This window comes from Elephantulus edwardii, unplaced genomic scaffold (genome assembly GCF_000299155.1).
Source record: "Elephantulus edwardii isolate Elephantulus edwardi_28Jun2011 unplaced genomic scaffold, EleEdw1.0 scaffold00278, whole genome shotgun sequence".
In the NCBI taxonomy this organism is placed as follows: domain Eukaryota; kingdom Metazoa; phylum Chordata; class Mammalia; order Macroscelidea; family Macroscelididae; genus Elephantulus; species Elephantulus edwardii.
The window spans coordinates 477332-495202 of record NW_006400028.1 but is presented as its reverse complement, the minus strand read 5'-3'; the positions used below and the strand labels follow the sequence as shown (position 1 = coordinate 495202).

Below are 17871 nucleotides of genomic sequence, written 5' to 3'. Positions count from 1 at the left end.
AAGAATTTGCTTTAATAAAGGAAAAGTGCATATTCTTTTGCAGTTTCTCTCTAGAATTCCTGTTTCCAAAGTGCTAACAGTACTTCAGCTATGGCTTTTTGGTTACATGTGTGTGATGAATGCTGTGTGTTGGCTACACTGTGGAATCTCTCTCTCCCTACCTCTCCTGTGCTCTCAAGGAGGGTGGCATGCACATCCTTCTCTGTTCTTTTTACAAGGCTATTGGAATGTGGCAGCCTGTTTTGTCAGCACTCAGCTTGGGGTGGGTAGTGTGCATGTTGGGGTTGGGGAGTTCTTTAACTCTGTCATCAGAGAGATCAGATTTTGAGTGAAGTGATGCTGAGAAACATCAGGAAGAGAGGGGAGGGGGAAGATTTTTCCTTTTCAAACACATGCTGGGCAGGTGGGGAAAGGAAGATTTGCACCCCTGCTGGAAAGAAGAAGTTTGTGTGTATTTTGGATGCAAATATAATACTCCTTGCTCTGGAATGGCAGCTGGAGGCTTCTTAGGTAAAGAACGCACCGCACTGCTAGGTTCTCTGGCATCAAATTTCCTGGAGCTGCTGTGAGAGACAAATGGAGCTGCAGCTCATTTTCCCTCGTTCAACCAGGCATCTCATTGGAAGAGAACATTTCCAGGTTGTCAACATGAAATCTTAGTCTGTGCGGCTCTGCCTTGGTCACATTCTGTGGAGGTTTCAAGCTTTGGAGCATAGTCTGAAAGATTTCCTGTTGAGGACAAAAAATGTTGCATGCCCCAAAGGAACCACGAGGACTCACTCTTAGGGTGAATTTTCAGCCTTGCATAGGAAGGAAAGCGGCTCAGAGATTCCATGGAGAATGGGTAGAGAGGGGGTTGAGCCAGGCTCCTTGGGTTGTTGTGCAGAGAGCCTAGCAAATGAAGATACCAAAAATGAGGGAGAACAGGGAATAGACTGATCCAAAAAGCAAACTATTTTGAGTTTGATGTTAGTATCTAGGTCCTTACTTAGAAAATACCAGCATTGTTGACAGTCTAGCACACACACCAGGTACAGGAGCCACAGGGTAAATCCAGCTTCCTCGTCCTGCCTCATTAGTTTTCTTTTTCTACTTGCTTCATCTCATGCTAGGAATGGGGATGACTGCTTTATAAATTAAGGCAAAACATCTGTGTGGACTTGTTGTTGTGTGCCATTGAATTGCCTGCCCTCATAGTGACCCTCTATTCAATAGCTCTGAAGCCTGCCCTGTCATGAACCAGTCTCATTGACTTCAACACACCTACCCCCATTGCCCTAGTTACTGTATCAGTCCATCTCATCTTGGGTCTTCTTCTCCTGCGCTGTCCCTCCACCCTTCTGGGCACGATGTCCTTCTCCAAGGATCAGTCACTCCTGGCCACATGCCCAAAGTATGTGAGACAGAGCTTCAAAATCCTAGACTGCAAGGAGAAAATTGATTTCACCCTCTCCAAGACAGACTTATTTGTTTTCTTGGCAGTCCATGGTATGTTTTAGACTCTTCTCCAGCACCACAACTCAAAGGCATCAATTCTTCCGTCATCCTTAGTTCAGCTATTCAGTGCACAGAAAGTTAATTGTGAAGACCATGGCCTGCATCAGCTGTACCTTAGTCTCTAAGACTGACATTGTTGCTTAGTATGCTGGAGAGGTCCCTGACAGCAGATTTACCTAATGCAATATGTCTTTTGATTTCCAGACTGCTGGTGCCAAGAGTGTTGATTATGGATCTGAGCAAGCTGTAACTCTTAACAACCTCAGTCACTTCTCCATCCATCATGATGCTGCCATTTAGCTGGGAGAATATTGTCTTCTTGTTATTGAGCTTCAATCCATATTGAAGACTACAGTCCTTGACCTTCTGCTGCAAGTGCTTCAGGTTCTCAGTTTTAGCAAGCAAGGTTGTGCCATCTGCATAATGTAGGTTGTTGATGAGTCTTTCTCCAATCCTCATGCCCCATTCTTCCTCATAAAGCCAGCTTTCTGAATGGTCTGTTCTGCATATAGATTGAAAAGACAAGGACCCAAGACACATCCCTGTCTCCCTCCCTTCCTGATTTTGAACCATGCAGTGTTTTCCTGCTCGGTTCTGAGGACTGTTTCCTAGTCCAAGTTTCATCCAAGCACAATCAAGTGTTCTGAGATTCCCATTCTTAAGGTTAACCACAGTTTGTTGTGATCCACACAGTCAAATGCTTTTGTATGGTCAATGAAATACAGATAGATTCCTTCTGGTACTCTGCTTTCTGCCAAGATCCATCTGACATTAAAAAAAAAAAAATGTCTCTTGTGCCACGACCTTTTCTAAACCCAGCTTGTATTTCTGATAGTTCTTTGTCAATGTACTATTTCAGTCATTTCTGAATAATCTTCAGCAGGATTTTGCTTGCATGTGATATAAGTAATGTTATATGATAAATTTCCACGTTCTATTGGGTCGCCTTTTTTGGAATGAGAATAAATTTGGATCTCTTCCAGTCAGATGCCCACGTATTTGTCCTCCAGATTTCTTGGCACAACCTGGTGAGCACATCCAGGACAGTCTCTGTTTGTTGAAATATGTCAATTGGTAGTCTATAAATTCCTGGGGCTTTATTTTTTGCCAAGTCCTTCAGAGCAGCCTGAATTTCCTCCTTCATCACCATTAATTTTTGATCATGTGTTGTTTCTTGAAATTCTGTGTCAGCCAGTTCTTTTTGGTACAGTGATTCTGTGTACTTCTTCCATCTTTTTTTTTTTAAGATTTCTTTTAATTATTTTTATTATTTTTGTGTGAGTGTACCGTCAAATCAGATCTGACTGGTACAGGAGGAGATTGTCCCTCCTTCCCCGGCAGAGCATCTGGTGGATTCGAACCGTTCTTCCATCTTTTTTAAACACTTCCTGGATCATTCAATATTCTACCCATAGCAAGCATTCTTCAGTAATACAACTTGAGGCTTGAATTTGTTTTTTAATTTCCATAGCTTAAGAAATGCAGAGCGAGTTTGGTCCTTTTGATTTTCTGACTCCAGTTTTTTACACATTTCATTATAATATTTTTCTGTCTCCCTGTGCTGACCTTTGAAATCTTCTATTCAGTTCCTTAACTTCTTGATTTCTTCTTTTTTGGCTTCTCAGCACTCTAGTATAATATTCAGAGTCTCTTTTTACATTCATTTTGGTCTTCTGTCTTTTTAATGACCTTTTGCATTCTTAGAGGATGATATTCATGATATCCTCCCACAGCTCATCGTTCATTAGGTCTTCGTTCATTAGGTCCAAAGCCTCAAACCTGTTCCTGAGTTAGTTTTTAAATTCAGGTGTGACAGACCCAAAGTCAAATTTTGATTCTTGTGGATTTGATTTGACCTTCTTTAGCTTATTTGAACTTGCAAATGAGTATTTGATGGTCTTTTCCACAGTCAGCACCTAGACTAGGTTTCACTGCTGATATTGAACTTTTCCAAGGATTCCTTCCACAGATGTAATCAGTGTGATTCCTGGGCATACCTACAGGTGAAATTCATTCGTATAGCCTGTGTTTATGTGTCTTATAAAATATATTTGCTATGAATAAATCACTGATGGTGAAGAATTCTATCATACTGTCCCTAGCTTTATTTCTGTCACTAACTCCATGTTTTCTGACTATTGATCCTTCTTTCTAGTTCCCAATTTTTGCATTCCAGTGATCAATATTTTTTATTTAAGTTTTATTATATATAAGACCAACATTGTTATTGTTGTTGTGTGCCATTGAGTCACATGTAACTCATAGTGATTCTATGTACAACAGCTCTGAACTCTGTTATATCTTGATATATATTAAGTCTAACTTACTTTGGACATGTTGTGAGGAGAGACCGGTCCTTAGAGAGGGACATCATGCTTGGAAGGGTGAAGGGACGGCGCAGGAGAGGAAGGCCCCCTATGAGGTGGATTGATTCAGTGACTGGGATAATTGGGATGGGAGTGTCAGAGACAGTGCGATTGGCACAGGACAGAGCGGAGTTTAGGGCTGTTGTACATAGGGTCCCTATGAGTCGCAGGCGACTCGACGGCACATAACAACAACAACAACAACATATCAAGTCTGACACTTCTGACACTTGTGCAGTCCATCAGGTGAGGTCCATGCATTAGTTTTTTTGTTATTTTTAAATTTTTTAATTTTAATTGAGATTTTAATGAAAGTTTATAGAAAACTTGGATTTCCAGTTCATTCATTGTTGCACATTTTCCTCCCTACCTGCCCCCATTCCCTTTTCTCTTTTAAAAAAATTCTTTCATTGTTGCGCAATTCCCCTCACCCCCACCCCCAAGTCCACTTTGCTATGCAGCTCTTATTCTAGACTGTTGTCATGCAAATAATAGAAGTTGAACAGAAGATTTTAGAGGGCAATATGGGAAAACAAAGTAAAGTATTACAATGAAATGTGCATGGATCTGGAGTCAGAAAACCAACGGGGGCCAAACTCGCTCACCATATCTTAAGCTCAAGGAACTGAAGAACAAATTCAAGCCTCGAGTTGGAATACTTAAGGATGCTTTGGGAAGAATAGTAAATGATACAGGAATTATTAAAAGAAGATGGAAAGAGTTTACAGAGTCATTGTACCAAAAGGAATTGGTGGACACAGAAGAATTTAATGAAACAATGTATGAGCAAGAGCCTGTGGTGATAAAGGAAGAATTTCAAGCTGCTCTGAAAGAACTGGCAAAAACCAAGGCCCCAGGAATTGATGGCATACCCATTGGCATATTTCAGCAAACAGACACTGCCCTGAATGTGCTCACCAAGTTGTGCCAAGAACTCTGGAGGACAATTACCTGGCCAACTGACTGGAAGAAATCTGGATTTGTTCCCATTCCAAAGAAAGGTGATCTGACAGAGTCGAAATTATCAAACAGTATCATTGATATCCATACAAGAAAGATTCTGCTGAGGATTATAAAAAAAAAAGACTGTATTAACACATAAACAGAGAACTTCCTGAAATGCAGGCTGGATATAGAAGAGGCCATGACACTAGGGATATTATAGCTAATGTCAGATGGATCTTCGCTGAGAGCAGAGAGTACCAGAGGAATGCCTATCTGTGTTTCATTGAATATTCAAAGGCATTTGACTGTGTGGATCCCAACAAAATGAGGCTAACCTTCAGAAGAATGGGAATCCCAGAACTCTTGATTGTGCTTATGTGAAACCTATACTTGGACCAGGGGGCAGTCATCAGAACAGAGCAAGGAAATAATGCATGGTTCAGAATTGGGAAGGGTGAACATGAAGGATGTGCCCTAATATCCATATCTTTTCAATCTATATGTGGAACACATTATCTGGGAGGTTGCGCTCTATGAGGAGAAGTGTGGCATCAGGATTGGAGGTAGACTTATCAACAATCTGCGTTATACAGATGACACAACTCTGCTTGCTGAAACTGAGGAGGACTTGCAAAGGTGGTCAAAGACTGCAGCCTTCAATATGGATTGAAGTTCAACATCAAGAAGACAAAGATTCTCACCACTGGCCTGATTGGCAGCATCATGATAGATGGTGAAGAGATTGAGATTGTTGTCAGCTTCAGTTTGCTTGCCTCTACAATCAACAGTCTTCACACTAACAGCCATGAAATTGAAAGACAAATTGCATTGGGAAAGTCTGCTGTTAAGAGATCTCTCCAAAGTACTGAAGAGCAACAGTGGCAGTCTGGAGACTAAGGTGTGACTGATAGAGGCTGTGGTCTTTGCAATTACTTGCTATGCATCAGAGGAGGAGAGTTGATGCCTTTGAGCTGTGGTGCTGGAGAAGAGTATTGACCATATCATGTACTCCTAGGAGAACAAACAAGTTTGTCCTGGAGAGGGTGATGCCAGGCTGCTCCTTGGAGGCAAGGATTCAGAAGCTTCATCTGACTTACTTTGGACATGTTGCAAGCCAAGATCAGTCCTTGGAGAGGGATGTAATGCTTGGGAGGGTGGAGGGACAGTGCAGGAGAGGAAGACCCTTGATGAGATGCATTGATTCAGTCAATCCATGAAGCAGGGTTTAGGGCTGTTGTACATAGGGTCATTAGGGATCACAGGCAACTTGATGGCACATAACAACAACAACAATGTTCCTTTTAAACAGTTCTTTCCCTCATCTGTTTCAATGCTGTGTACATTATTTATCCTTTCTTTTCGTAGTTTTCCCTAACCCCCATGTCAGTCCTGTTTTATAACAGTGGCATTATGCAGTATTTATCCTTTTCTGACTGAGATATTTCACTCAGCATGTCCTCCAGGGTCACCCCTTTTGTATAATATTTTATGAGTTCCTTGTTTTTCAATGGAGCATAGTAGTCCATTGTGTAAATATACCACAGCTTCTCTATCCATTCATTTGTTAACGGGCACTTGAGTTGTTTCCATTCCTTTACTATTTTGAACAACACAGCAGTAAACATAGGTGTGCATTTATCTGTTTGGGTTCCATTAGACTTTCTTGCTTCAGGAAGTCCATAGATACTCTGTCACTTTTTTGGGGGTGACAACTTGGTTTGGGTTTGTGTAGGGTGTTAGGTAGCCTGCTTCTTCCATGACTTTGCTGTGGTAGAATTTTTCATGCTGGAGGTGATAGCAAGCTCTTCGTCTGACGCCACTGCTCCAGAGGAGGGCAGGGCAGCTACTCTGCCTTAGTTTCTCTCTGAACTTTTGACTCAAGGGAATACTTGCTTCAGTTTGGGAAATACATGGCTGTGAATTAGCAGGCACCTCTATTAGACAACCTCTGCAGGTAGGCCAGTCCAAGGTGCCCTAGGCTAAAGGCAGCTCAAGTTTAGGGAGGGGGGGTAGGAAATGAAATGGGTTCACCAGTGATACTGATGTCCCTGGGGCAGTTCAGAAAGGTGGCCGTGGGTCGTCCTCCAGGCATTGGGGCTGGGATGTCCAGGCAGTGGGTCTAGGTCCTCCAGATGGTGGGGCCAGGTCCTCCAGACAGCAGGGCCAGGATTTTAAGGCAATAGGAGAGCAGGACTTCCAGGTGGCAGGGCCAGGACTTCAGGCAGTGAGCAGAACATCCAGGTGGCAGGGCTGGGACTTCTAGGCGAGGGGCCAGTGTCAGGCTTCCAAACAGTGGGCAGGAACATCCAGGTGGTGGTGCAAGGTCCTCTAGGCGGAGAGTTCAGGGGTCTAGGCTGCAGGGCCAGGGGCCTCCAGTTGAGGGAGAGGGATTGCCGCCATGCAGTGATGCTGTGGTCTAGTGCTCCAGGCAAGAGACCACTCCAGGACACACATAAGACTCCAAAGTCTCACCCAATATTATTGATGTACCTGGGTTGCATGTTCCATTGATTTCTGGCTGCAAATTTGGTAGAAATAATCTATTTTCTCCTCTTTGACTCTGGTTGTTGGTGCATAAATTTGAATGATAGTGGTATTAGCAGATGTTCCTTATACATGTATGGATATTATCCTGACACAACATTGTATTTTAAGATGGATCTAGAAATGGCGTTTTAAACTATGAAAGTGACTCCATTTTTTCTCACCTTTTCATCTCCAGATTAGTTGATCATATGATCATCTGATTCAAAATGTCCCATGCCAATCTATCTCATTTCGCCAGTACCTGATATGTCATTATTTATGTGTTCTATTTCTTTCTTAACCGTGCCCTCCCCCTCAGGTACCACTCATTCTCCCAGGATCCCATTGGCTTTGTTAACAGCCAGCCTAGGCCCAGATCTGTATTGAGCCTGAGAAACAACACTAGCATGACAGATCTAAAGGAGACATAGCCCTCACCTTGGAAATTATCGTACTGTGACAGCCATGTGGTGCAAAAAGAAGAACAGAGACACTATGCCACAAGACAACAGATCTGAAGGAGAAGGTAGAACCTTTCCCCACGACTGCCTGAGACAAAAATCCCTCCTTGAAATTGACACGTGGGATTTGGACTTAAATCCTTCTAAACGTGAGGTAAAATCAGTATGCAAGAGCAGCAACATTGTGAGGTGAAAGACATCACAGAAGTGACTTGTGGCCTAAGCCATCATATCAGAAGGTTGCTGGGTGCGAAGGAAGTGCTGGGCAGGGTAGGAGGAGGTGCACAGTATGCTCATATTCAGGGAAGGGAAAGAACAAGACACACATGCAGGAGGAGGGCACTACATATATGGTTATTTTTGTAAGGGGAAGTATCTTTCATTTGCTCCTTTCACTAAAACGCTTGTCTGTCAGATGTTCCAAAGCTAAGCATCCAAATTAAGACAGAGTAGGAAGAAGGATTAGCCATCCACTTCTGAAATATAGTAAGCCTTCAAAAACCCTATATACAAACGTGCACACATAGAATAACAGATATGGCAACTGAGGCTGAGCCATCAAATTTGGAAACACAAAGGAGAAGGAACAGTTGTAAGCAGAAACTCAAAATTGGAACATGGAATGTGTGTGGAGTAGAGCTGAATTTTTTGTCTCACAAATGTCCCTGACAATGAGACATAGATAGATCAAAGATAAGGTCTGATGCAATTACATCAAGTCACTTGGGAAAAGATTCCATTATCTGGAGATGGAAGTCCTGGTCAGATTTCCTAATCAAGTTATTTACATCAAGTATAGAAACCCAGGCTACCTTTTAGAGAAAATCATAAGCAAAAGTATTGGGATTGTTTTTTAGTCATCAGAAAATCTTTTAATTACATATAGGGTGATCTTCAAACAGATTACGTAAAACAAGATAACTCCAGGGTCAAGAAAAAACCCCAAACATAACTCCAGGGTAAAGAAAAAAACCCAAACAAATCTTCTTTCTGAGTGGCAACCTGGACTTAACAGCCATACTTAGAAGAGGTGCTGGTCACAAAACATAAATAAATCACAAACGGTGAGAGTGAAGTGTAAAATCAACACTTTCCTTTGTAAAAGGAAGAAGAAATGAAACATCAGCAAGTCTGGACTTTAGAGTGGCTCTCCTTTTGTGCAAGTGGAATGATGCCTGGTCTGGGAGAGTTAGGGGTGTCATTGATTTGTGGGCCTTCCCCACAGCCTGCCCTAACAAACAGCAAGTCCACAATTGTGTCCATGTCTTTAGCCATCTCTTGCTTTCTCATCTCAACTATCCTCTTTGGTCTTTTTTGTTATATTTAGAGGAAAAGCCCTCATTGGACAGCAAGTCCTCAAAGTCATTTTCTGAAACTTTTGGCTTTTGAGCAAAGCTGAGTGTACGTACATCCCTTTCCTCTTAGCCCCTGATCATGCTGAAGTTCTTGGCATAGCTGGGTGGTCATGCTGGGGAGACTTTCTCTGGGGCTAGCTTGGTCTGGGGAGACCAGAAGGTACCCTGGGTGGGTGGCTCTACCTTGGGAGTTGAGCTGTCTTTGGAATTAAGCCACTAGGAGGGAATCCTCTGGAGGTGCCTTGAAGGCCTGAGCCCAGGCCATTGAGGTTGGCAAAGGGCTCCAGGCTCCAGGCTTTGTGACTTAGTCTTGTTGGTCAGGGGGCCAGGTGGAGTGGCTGGCTGGCCTCCATACAAGAAGAGGGGGCCTTCAACAGCAGGCTTAGGGCAGGTATGGATGCTGCAGCCTCAGCCCAAGTGTCTCACTCTCTAAGGATATCCAGTTGGCTGGAGGAGGATGCCATCTTGCTGAGCTCTGCTGGTATATCTCCCAGGTGCAGAAAGTTTGTACTGGAGGGTAGAGGGACACTGTGAGTGGCAGTGAAGTCTGTGGACTGTGTGACTGAGGGGCCTGGATGAAGAAACTTGCCAAAGAAATCAAGGTTGGAGCAGGTCTGAGTGTCAGGGTAACAGCCATCAAAAAAGGGTTGAGTGGGTCAACAGTGACTGACTCGGTGTTGGAAGAGGATTCTTATGGGCAGATCTTCTGTAAAACTAAGCATGAGGCGGGGCTGATGAAGAACAGCCCACCCTCTCTGCTCAGCAGATCACCTCTGGGCCATTCAGGCGCAGGCAAAGGGAGCCCAAAGAAGGAGCTGTGCAAGTCTATGCTGGTGGAAGTGGCCCCTTCAGTCTTCCAGGGTGTCTCTGACTTCACCCCCAGGTACAAGTCCATTCTGTAGCTCTTTGATGAATGACCTAGGATTCACATTTCTGGCAGTGGCACTTTCCTGGAGCTGGTTGCCCAGGTCTATGATGGACAGCTGACTTCCTGGGTTGACCTTCAGTGTGCAACGGATGAGGTCCTGAAAGATGGTGTACAGACTATCATTTAGAGGAATTGAGTATTCCCTCTTTAAAAAAAAAAATAAAAAAATCTGTTTTTGTGTGTGTACTGTCAAATTGGATCTGACTGGTACAGGAAGAGATTGTCCCTCCTTCTCCAGCAGAGCATCTGGTGGATTCAAACTTCGCACTTCTGGGATTTCAGTGCAGCTTCCTGGAGTATTCCTCTTAAACAATTTGAAGTTTGCCACTATCTTCAAAAGGGTGCTTCTGGAAGGACAGCAGGTGCAGAGCCCGTGTATCATGCTTCTCATTGATGGGGAAGTTGAAGTATAAGTTTAACCATCTCTGGAGAGAATTGATCATCTTCTGTGAGAGTCATGTTCCTGGTGATCTCTCCCTCCACCATTGCTCCCCTCTGAGCACTTCAACTATAGTCAAAGTGATGTGGCATGGTCATGACTATGATGAAGTCACACAGCTTGATGGTCCCCTGGTTGCTAAGCAGCAAGTTTTCAAACTTGAGGTCTGTGAATGACAAGTGGCTTCTGCTTGTGCATGTGCTTCCCTGCTCTGCATATCTGATAAAAGATGTTCAGAACCATATTGTATGAGAGAGGGCCACTGAACTCAATTTTCTTTTTAAAGTCAGTCACTTGTTCTCTGCAGAACTCTGGCAGCAGCAGGAACTTGGCCTGTCCAGTGTCTGACTTTTCCTATAGAGGCTGAACAACAAAACTGGACAATATTGGAGTGGCCTGATAGCTTTTTCATGAAGCAGACGTCTTGAATGATGCCTCTACTCTTTTCTTCCTCATTGACCAACATCCTCTTTAGAGCATACTCTTTGCCACTTCGAAGATTACTTCATATACAAAGCAAACACTCCCTTGGCCAGGACTTGCCTTATGTGTAGCTGCAGCTCACCCATTTCCATCTTCTGCCCTAAAAAGTCATTCTGATTGTACCTTGCAGCACAGCCCACAGAGCTTAGGCCTACCAAGAAATCCAGCGCAGACCACCGAAAGGGCACCCAGTGAGTGCCTGCCACAACAGCCAGAGGAGCCCAGAATCCAGCTCCAACTCTGTGGGAGTCGGCTTAGTAAACACTGACTCCAGTGGTTCCAAGTTCCACCAGCTTCTATCCCTGCATTGAGATGGAGGGCCATGAGGGAGGAGCAAAAATATTTGTGGACATCTTCTAAGGCTGGACTCTATGAAGAAGACTGTGGCGTCAGGATGAGAGGAAGACTCATCAGTTACCTACATTATGCAGATGACACACCTTGCTTGCTGAAAGTGAGGAGGACTTGAAGCACTTGATGCAGAAGATCAAAGAATACAGCCTCTACTATGGATTGCATCTCAACATCAAGAAAATAAAAATTGTTACCACTGGACTAATAGGCAACATCATGACAGATGGAGAAAAGATTGAAGTCAACTATTTCAGTCAACACCCTTGGTACTGGCATTCAGGAGATCAGGAGATGTGTTTCTCTGGGGTCAATTTGAAGACTTAAGGTGTACCCGATTCAGGCCATGGTATTTTCAACACTTTCAAACACACTTGTTGTGTGTTTGAGAGCTGGACAGTGAATAAGGATGACAGAAGAAAAATTGATGGCTTTGAGGCTTTGAGCTGTGGTGTTGGAGAAGAGTACTGAATATCCCATGAACTGCCAAAAGAACAAACAAATATGTCATGTCTTAGAGAAAATGCAGCCCGAGTGCTACCTGGAAGCAAATATGATAAAGTTTTACCTCACATACTTTAGGAAAATTGCTAGAAGAGGCTATTCCTTGAAGATGGACATCATGTTCGAAAGGTGGAGGATTGTTGAGAGAGGAAGACCCTTGACCAGATGGGTTGGCATAGTGACTGTTGCAGTTAGCTTGAGTGTGTCAGAGATTCTGAGGATGGTAGAGGACAGGACAGGCTTCAGATCTGTTGTTGATAGAGTTGCTGTGGATCGTATTTGACTTGACAGCACCTAAGAACAAGTTTTCTAATGACTTCTTACTGAAAAGAAGTTCATCCAAAATAACCTTAATGACAAATTGTTAGAAATTTAAAAGCAATTGAAATTTGAGGTTATTAATACAATAAAATTAATCTTTAAATTTTTTTATTAAATGTGTGATCTGTCAAAAGAGAAAACTCTAGATTGTAAGTCTTGTTTTGATGTGGCTCTTCAAATAGTCAATTCTGTGTTTTGTGTTTTTTCCCTTTCTGTGTTTCTGGAAAGTTAGGATGATCATGTACTAATTTTGTAAAGAAACACAATAAAGTGTTACATACAAAAGAAAGACAAATATTTACCTTGGAAGACTTTGCAGCTAGTGCAATGAAGACTTTGCAGCTAGTACAATGAAGCAATCCCTGCACAAAACATTTCTTGGAATTTCTTGCTTGAATTTGCCTTCTGAACCTGATCTACATCAGTCAGTTTAAAAAGAAAAAAAGACTCTTAAGGTGGATGGGAAAGGAGCACGATGATGGTTTTTTAAATGGCTTGGATGGAACAGGTTTATTGCAAGATTTTGCCCTAGTGGCAAGAAGCTGTGCTGTAAATCCCAAAGGCACAGAGTTCAAATCCACCAGTTGCTCCACGGGAGAAGGTTGGGCAATCTTCTAATGTGTGATTACTGCCTCTGAAAACCCACTGGAAGATCAGCTCTAGGTGGGTTCTGACTCAATGATACGCTCAGTGGTATGCTTGGCTTTTCATAAGATAAACCATTGTCATTATAGGGCAGTTAATGCAGAAGAAAGTGTCAGGTGTTTTCATTACTTTTCATCTTAAACGTTTATGGGCTTCTCTGCTCCACTCATTCATTCATGCTGCCCAGCTAGAACTGACTATAGTTGACTCGTAAGCAGACTTTTGGAGAATATAAATCATGCAGGAGGAGGTTGTCCATCTTTTTCCCAAGGAGCATATGGTGCATTCGAACCACTTGCCTTTGAGTTGACAATGCATCGAGGCCTCCACAGCTCTCTCTCCTCTGTTTAAGACAGAATACTATGCAGGATACAGGAACAATGATTTTGAAAATCACTACCTAACTTGGGAAGAACTGAAGAGCATTATGCTAAGTGAACTAACTCAGTTCTATAAGGACAAATACTGTAAAAGACCATTACTGTAGAAAGAGAGAACTATTAAAACATGTATGAGGATCTAAGAGAGGAAGGTGAGAGCAGAGGGGCGAGGATGGGCAGTGGGGTAAAGCAAGAGTGGCCTCTGCCAATTATAAGCTTATCTTGTCTCTTTGGGTGTAGACATTCCCTTTAGATTGCTATTTCATGAATTTAAATTTAGAGATCAGAGTTTACATGACCAGTCTGCCACTTTCTCAGATAAGAGGGCAATGTGTTTTTAGATTTTTGAAGACATTACCTTAACAAAAGTTCTTTTTAAAAATTTTTTTATTAGTTACAGCAGTTTGGAATTCCATCATAATGGTGAGCCTTTTAGATCATGAACTTAGTAAAGAAAACTTAGTAAGTAGGAGTGAGTGTTGGGTGTTATTTCTCAGTTCTCTTCGCTTATGCAGAGCCTGTGCAATCATTTGACTACAGTCCAAGATACTGCTTTTTTTAAAAAAATAAAATGTTTATTTTTTTACTGGTTTACTTATGAAGTTTACATTTTTTTCCCCCACTGGATCTTTCCCCTTTCCTTTACTCTCCCGTCCCTTTACCCATCAAACTGTGCAACCCTATAATTACCCCACTGCCCATCCTCGCCCCTCTGCTCTCACCTTCCTCTCTTAGATCCTCATACATGTTTTAATAGTTCTCTCTTTCTACAGAATGGTCTTTTACAGTATTTGTCCTTATAGAACTGAGTTAGTTCACTTAGCATAATGCTCTTCAGTTCCTCCCAAGTTAGGTAGTGATTTTCAAAATAATTTTTCCTGTATCCTGCATAGTATTCCATCATGTGACTATACCATAATTTCTTAATTCATTCCACTGTGGTTGGACATTTGGGCTGTTTCCATGTTCTTGCAATGGTGAATAAAACGGCTGTGAACATTGGTGTACAAATCTCTATGCCTCAGTTCTAATTTCCTCAAGGTATATTCCAAGCAACTTTTTTTTAGGAAATGCCAAACTTCTTTCCAGAGTGGTTGTATCATTTTACAGTCTCACCAATATTGTGTAAGAGTTCCTATCTCATCACATCCTCTCCAGCATTTATTACTTGCTGTCCTGTTAAACTTTACCACTGCTGCTGGGGTGAAATGGTTTTGATTTACATCTCTCTTACTGCCACGGATTATGAGCATTTCTTCATGTGTCTGTTGGCCATCTAAATAGCTTCCTCTGTGAAGAGTCTTTTCATGTCTTCTCCTCATTTTGTAATTGTGTTATCAGTCTTGTGGAGGCCCTGTAGGATTCTGTAAACTTTTAATATGAGACATTTTTCTGAAATGGTACTACCAAATGTTTTTTCCCCAGTCAGTAGGTTTTATTTTTACTCTACTGGAAAATGTTTTTGATGTGCACTGGGATTTAATCTTTAGAAGGTCCCATTCATCAATTTTATCGTCTCCAGGTTGTACATTTCTGGCAGTATCTGGCAGTCTCTTTATACTGTAGACTAGGCCATCTAAGCTTGATCCCAGTTTGTCTCTTATGACCTTTATGGTTTTGGGTGTTACTCTTAGGTCTCTGATGCACCTTGCACTGATTTTTATGTATGTGATGTGGATCTTGTTTCAGCTTTCTGCAGGTAGCAGTTCAGTTTTGCCAGCACCATTTGTTGAAGAGATTGTCATTTCCCATTTGATAGGTTTTATTTCCTTGTTGAGTACCAGTTAGGTTTTATTTCCTTGTTGAATATCAGTTGACCATAGATAGCTGGGTCCATTTCTGGATTCTCAGTTCTGTTCCATTGAAACGGAATGACACTGCTTTTATATTACTAGTTCATGTCCTCAGTGTTCCTTCTGGGAATCACTTAATCCGGATAAAGAAAGACTGGAACATTTCCGATTTCTTTAGTTTTGTGTCACGTGGAGTAGTGAATAAGAGGAAAGGTTCAGAGTCGCAGCCACAGCTGTTAGCCTCTTGTATGCACGCCAAAGCCCAGACCAGATCAAATGAGGGGCACATTCTGCTCCAGAGGTGGAATGGCCAGGGAAACTCAGTTTATGGCCTCTGGAGGAGTGAGAAGGAGTGAAGGAGTCCTCATCCAAGAAAGGATATTCAGTTCCATGTTTCCAGAATAATTTACAAGATCATATGTCAAGTATACTTTATTTACTCTTTGTAAGTAGATGAGCCCAGTTATAGAGGGGATCCTATGCTGAGTGGTAAGGAGTTGCACTGCCAACCCAAAGACATGTGGTTTGAAAACATCAACTTCTCCTCTGGGCTCCCTCCTGTGTGATTTCCTTCCTCTAAACATCCACTGAAATGGTCAGCTATGAGTCGGTTCCGATTTGACAGTATCTAACAACAACAGCATACTTTAATCAGATGGATTTGGTTACAAATGAAATTTTAATTAATATACAGAATTAGGCTGAACCTCACGTACTTTAGGTATGTTGCTAGGAGGGAGCTATTCCTTGGAGAAGGACATGATGCTAGGAAGGGTGGAGGGTTGGTGAAGGAAAGGAAGACCCTCAATGAGGTAGACTGACAGTGACTGCGGCAATGGGCTCTTGTGTGTCAGGAAGTGTTTGATGGCACAGGATAGAACAGAGTTCAGATCATTTGTTCATAGGGTTGCTGTGAGTAGTATTCATCTTGATGGCATCTAACAACACAACAACCACAATCTGTTGCTATAACAATTTTAGATTTACCAAAAAAGTTCCAAAAATAGCAGAGTATTAATATGTGCTTTGCTCTTTTACATCTTATATATCATGACACAAAACTGAGAAACCAACATTGATGCATTACTATTAGCCTTAAGTTCCCATTTTATTTGGATTTTACATTTTTACAGGAATGTCCGTTTTCTTTTCCAGGGTCCTACTTCGGATACCACATTGAAGTTAGTCATCCCATCACTTACTCTCCTCTGATGTGATCTATGACTGCTTTTCAGCCTCCTTTTGCTTTCCACGCACCCCTCAGTTTTCATCTGCCTACTTCATTGTTTTTGTTCAAAGGTCATATAGCCCTGGTGTGTCCATTTACCGTACAGAGGTAACTTGTATTCGCTGTGAAGTTGAACACTGTGACACTGATGTGTCAAATGCGGTAACAGTTACCCATGAGGGACAGTGTTTGATGGCACTCCCCGGTTAAAACAAGCTTGGAAGCAGGAGTGGCACCCACTTCTGTAAATAGCTTGCCTCCGGAAACCCTATGAACCTGGAGAAATGATGAAAGTCACACATGCAAGTGTCGAGGACTTTCGTTCATAGGGTCACTATGAGTCACCTATGACTCGATGGCACTGAACAACAACAAATAATTTTCTCCTAACTATACTGGTAACTGTGGGTTTGGAGAACGATAACCCAGAGAGAAGTGACCTTCTCATCATGTCACTTGTATGTTGATCTAGTATTAGCACTGGTGTTAACCGGGATCATTTGGTTATGGTAGTGTTTGCCAGGCTTCTTTACTGTACAGTTACTGTTTTTCACCTTTCTACACTGTGTTGTATGGAAATGAGTCACTAAGTCCAGCCTACACTTGGGGGAGGAGAAATGGAGGTTAAGTTTTATCTCCTGAAGGAGTTAGTATCCACTTACAGTATTTCATATTCATCTGTAGAATGATTTTTGTCTTGACCTGCTGGTGTAGTGCAGCTGTCAACTCAAAGGTCAGGGTTTTGAATCACCAAAAGGTTGCCATTAGTGGGCATTGATTTCAGAGGCAGTGAATTTGGTTTGGGTTTTTCCCCCCTTACATTTTAAGGTGTTTAGTCACTGGTTTGTATCACTGTGGACTGCTGTATATTTATTTTTATTCTCTAGGTTGTAATCCAATACCATGTTAGTTACTATATTGCTAATATTGGCCCACTTTGGGAAGTAGGAACTTATTCAGGTTGGCTTCTGTCTGGTTGGCATGCCCTCATTCTCAGCTGATTGAGTACATTCTTGCTTTCTGAAACTAGAATGTCTGGATATCTTGCCTTAGAATTAGCCATTTTCCCATGGGTTCCTGATTGTTTTTATTGAAGAAATTAGGGAGCTTTGATAGCCTTATGGGTAAGAAGCTATACTGCAGTCCCAAAGGCACATGGTTCAAATCGACCAGCTGCTCAGAGGGAGAAGAATGGGATTCTCCTCCTGTGGCGATTTACTGGCTCTGAAAACCCACTCGAGGGTCAGCTATGAATCAGGTCTGACTTGACAGCACACATCATCATCACTTAAGAATTAGGTGTACACCATCTTTTGATTTCTGGACTGCTGTTAAATTGGGTGTTGATTATGAATCCAAGGAAAATTAAGTTGCTAACAGCTTCCATCTTTTCTCCATCTTTTATGAAGCTATTTGTCCAGTGGGAGGATTTTTGTTTTTTTGTGTTTTTTTAAAAATTTTTAAAAAAATTTTTTTATTGGGAAAAACATATTGGGGGTACAAGGAAGTGAGGGTTGAGGGCAGAAGGGTGAGGATGGGCCAGGATGCAGTTGCAGAGCTGCACAGTTTGGTCGGTGGGGGGAGCAGGTGAAGGAAATGATGAGGGTCCAGTGGGGACCAGATGCTACAGAGGAATGACAAGCATTTTC

General features: G+C 42.2%; 1 protein-coding gene and 2 pseudogenes across 2 annotated transcripts in view; 1 reads left to right on the top strand and 2 right to left on the bottom strand.

The window, feature by feature from the left end:
* The window catches only part of SCN8A (sodium channel, voltage gated, type VIII, alpha subunit), a 352497-nt gene that overhangs the window by 42845 nt on the left and 291781 nt on the right, over window positions 1-17871 (top strand). The gene's annotated exons all lie outside the window — the stretch shown is intronic.
* Window positions 8918-9932, bottom strand: LOC102856831 (annotated as a pseudogene).
* The window catches only part of LOC102856424, a 9581-nt pseudogene continuing 1708 nt past the window's right edge, over window positions 9999-17871 (bottom strand).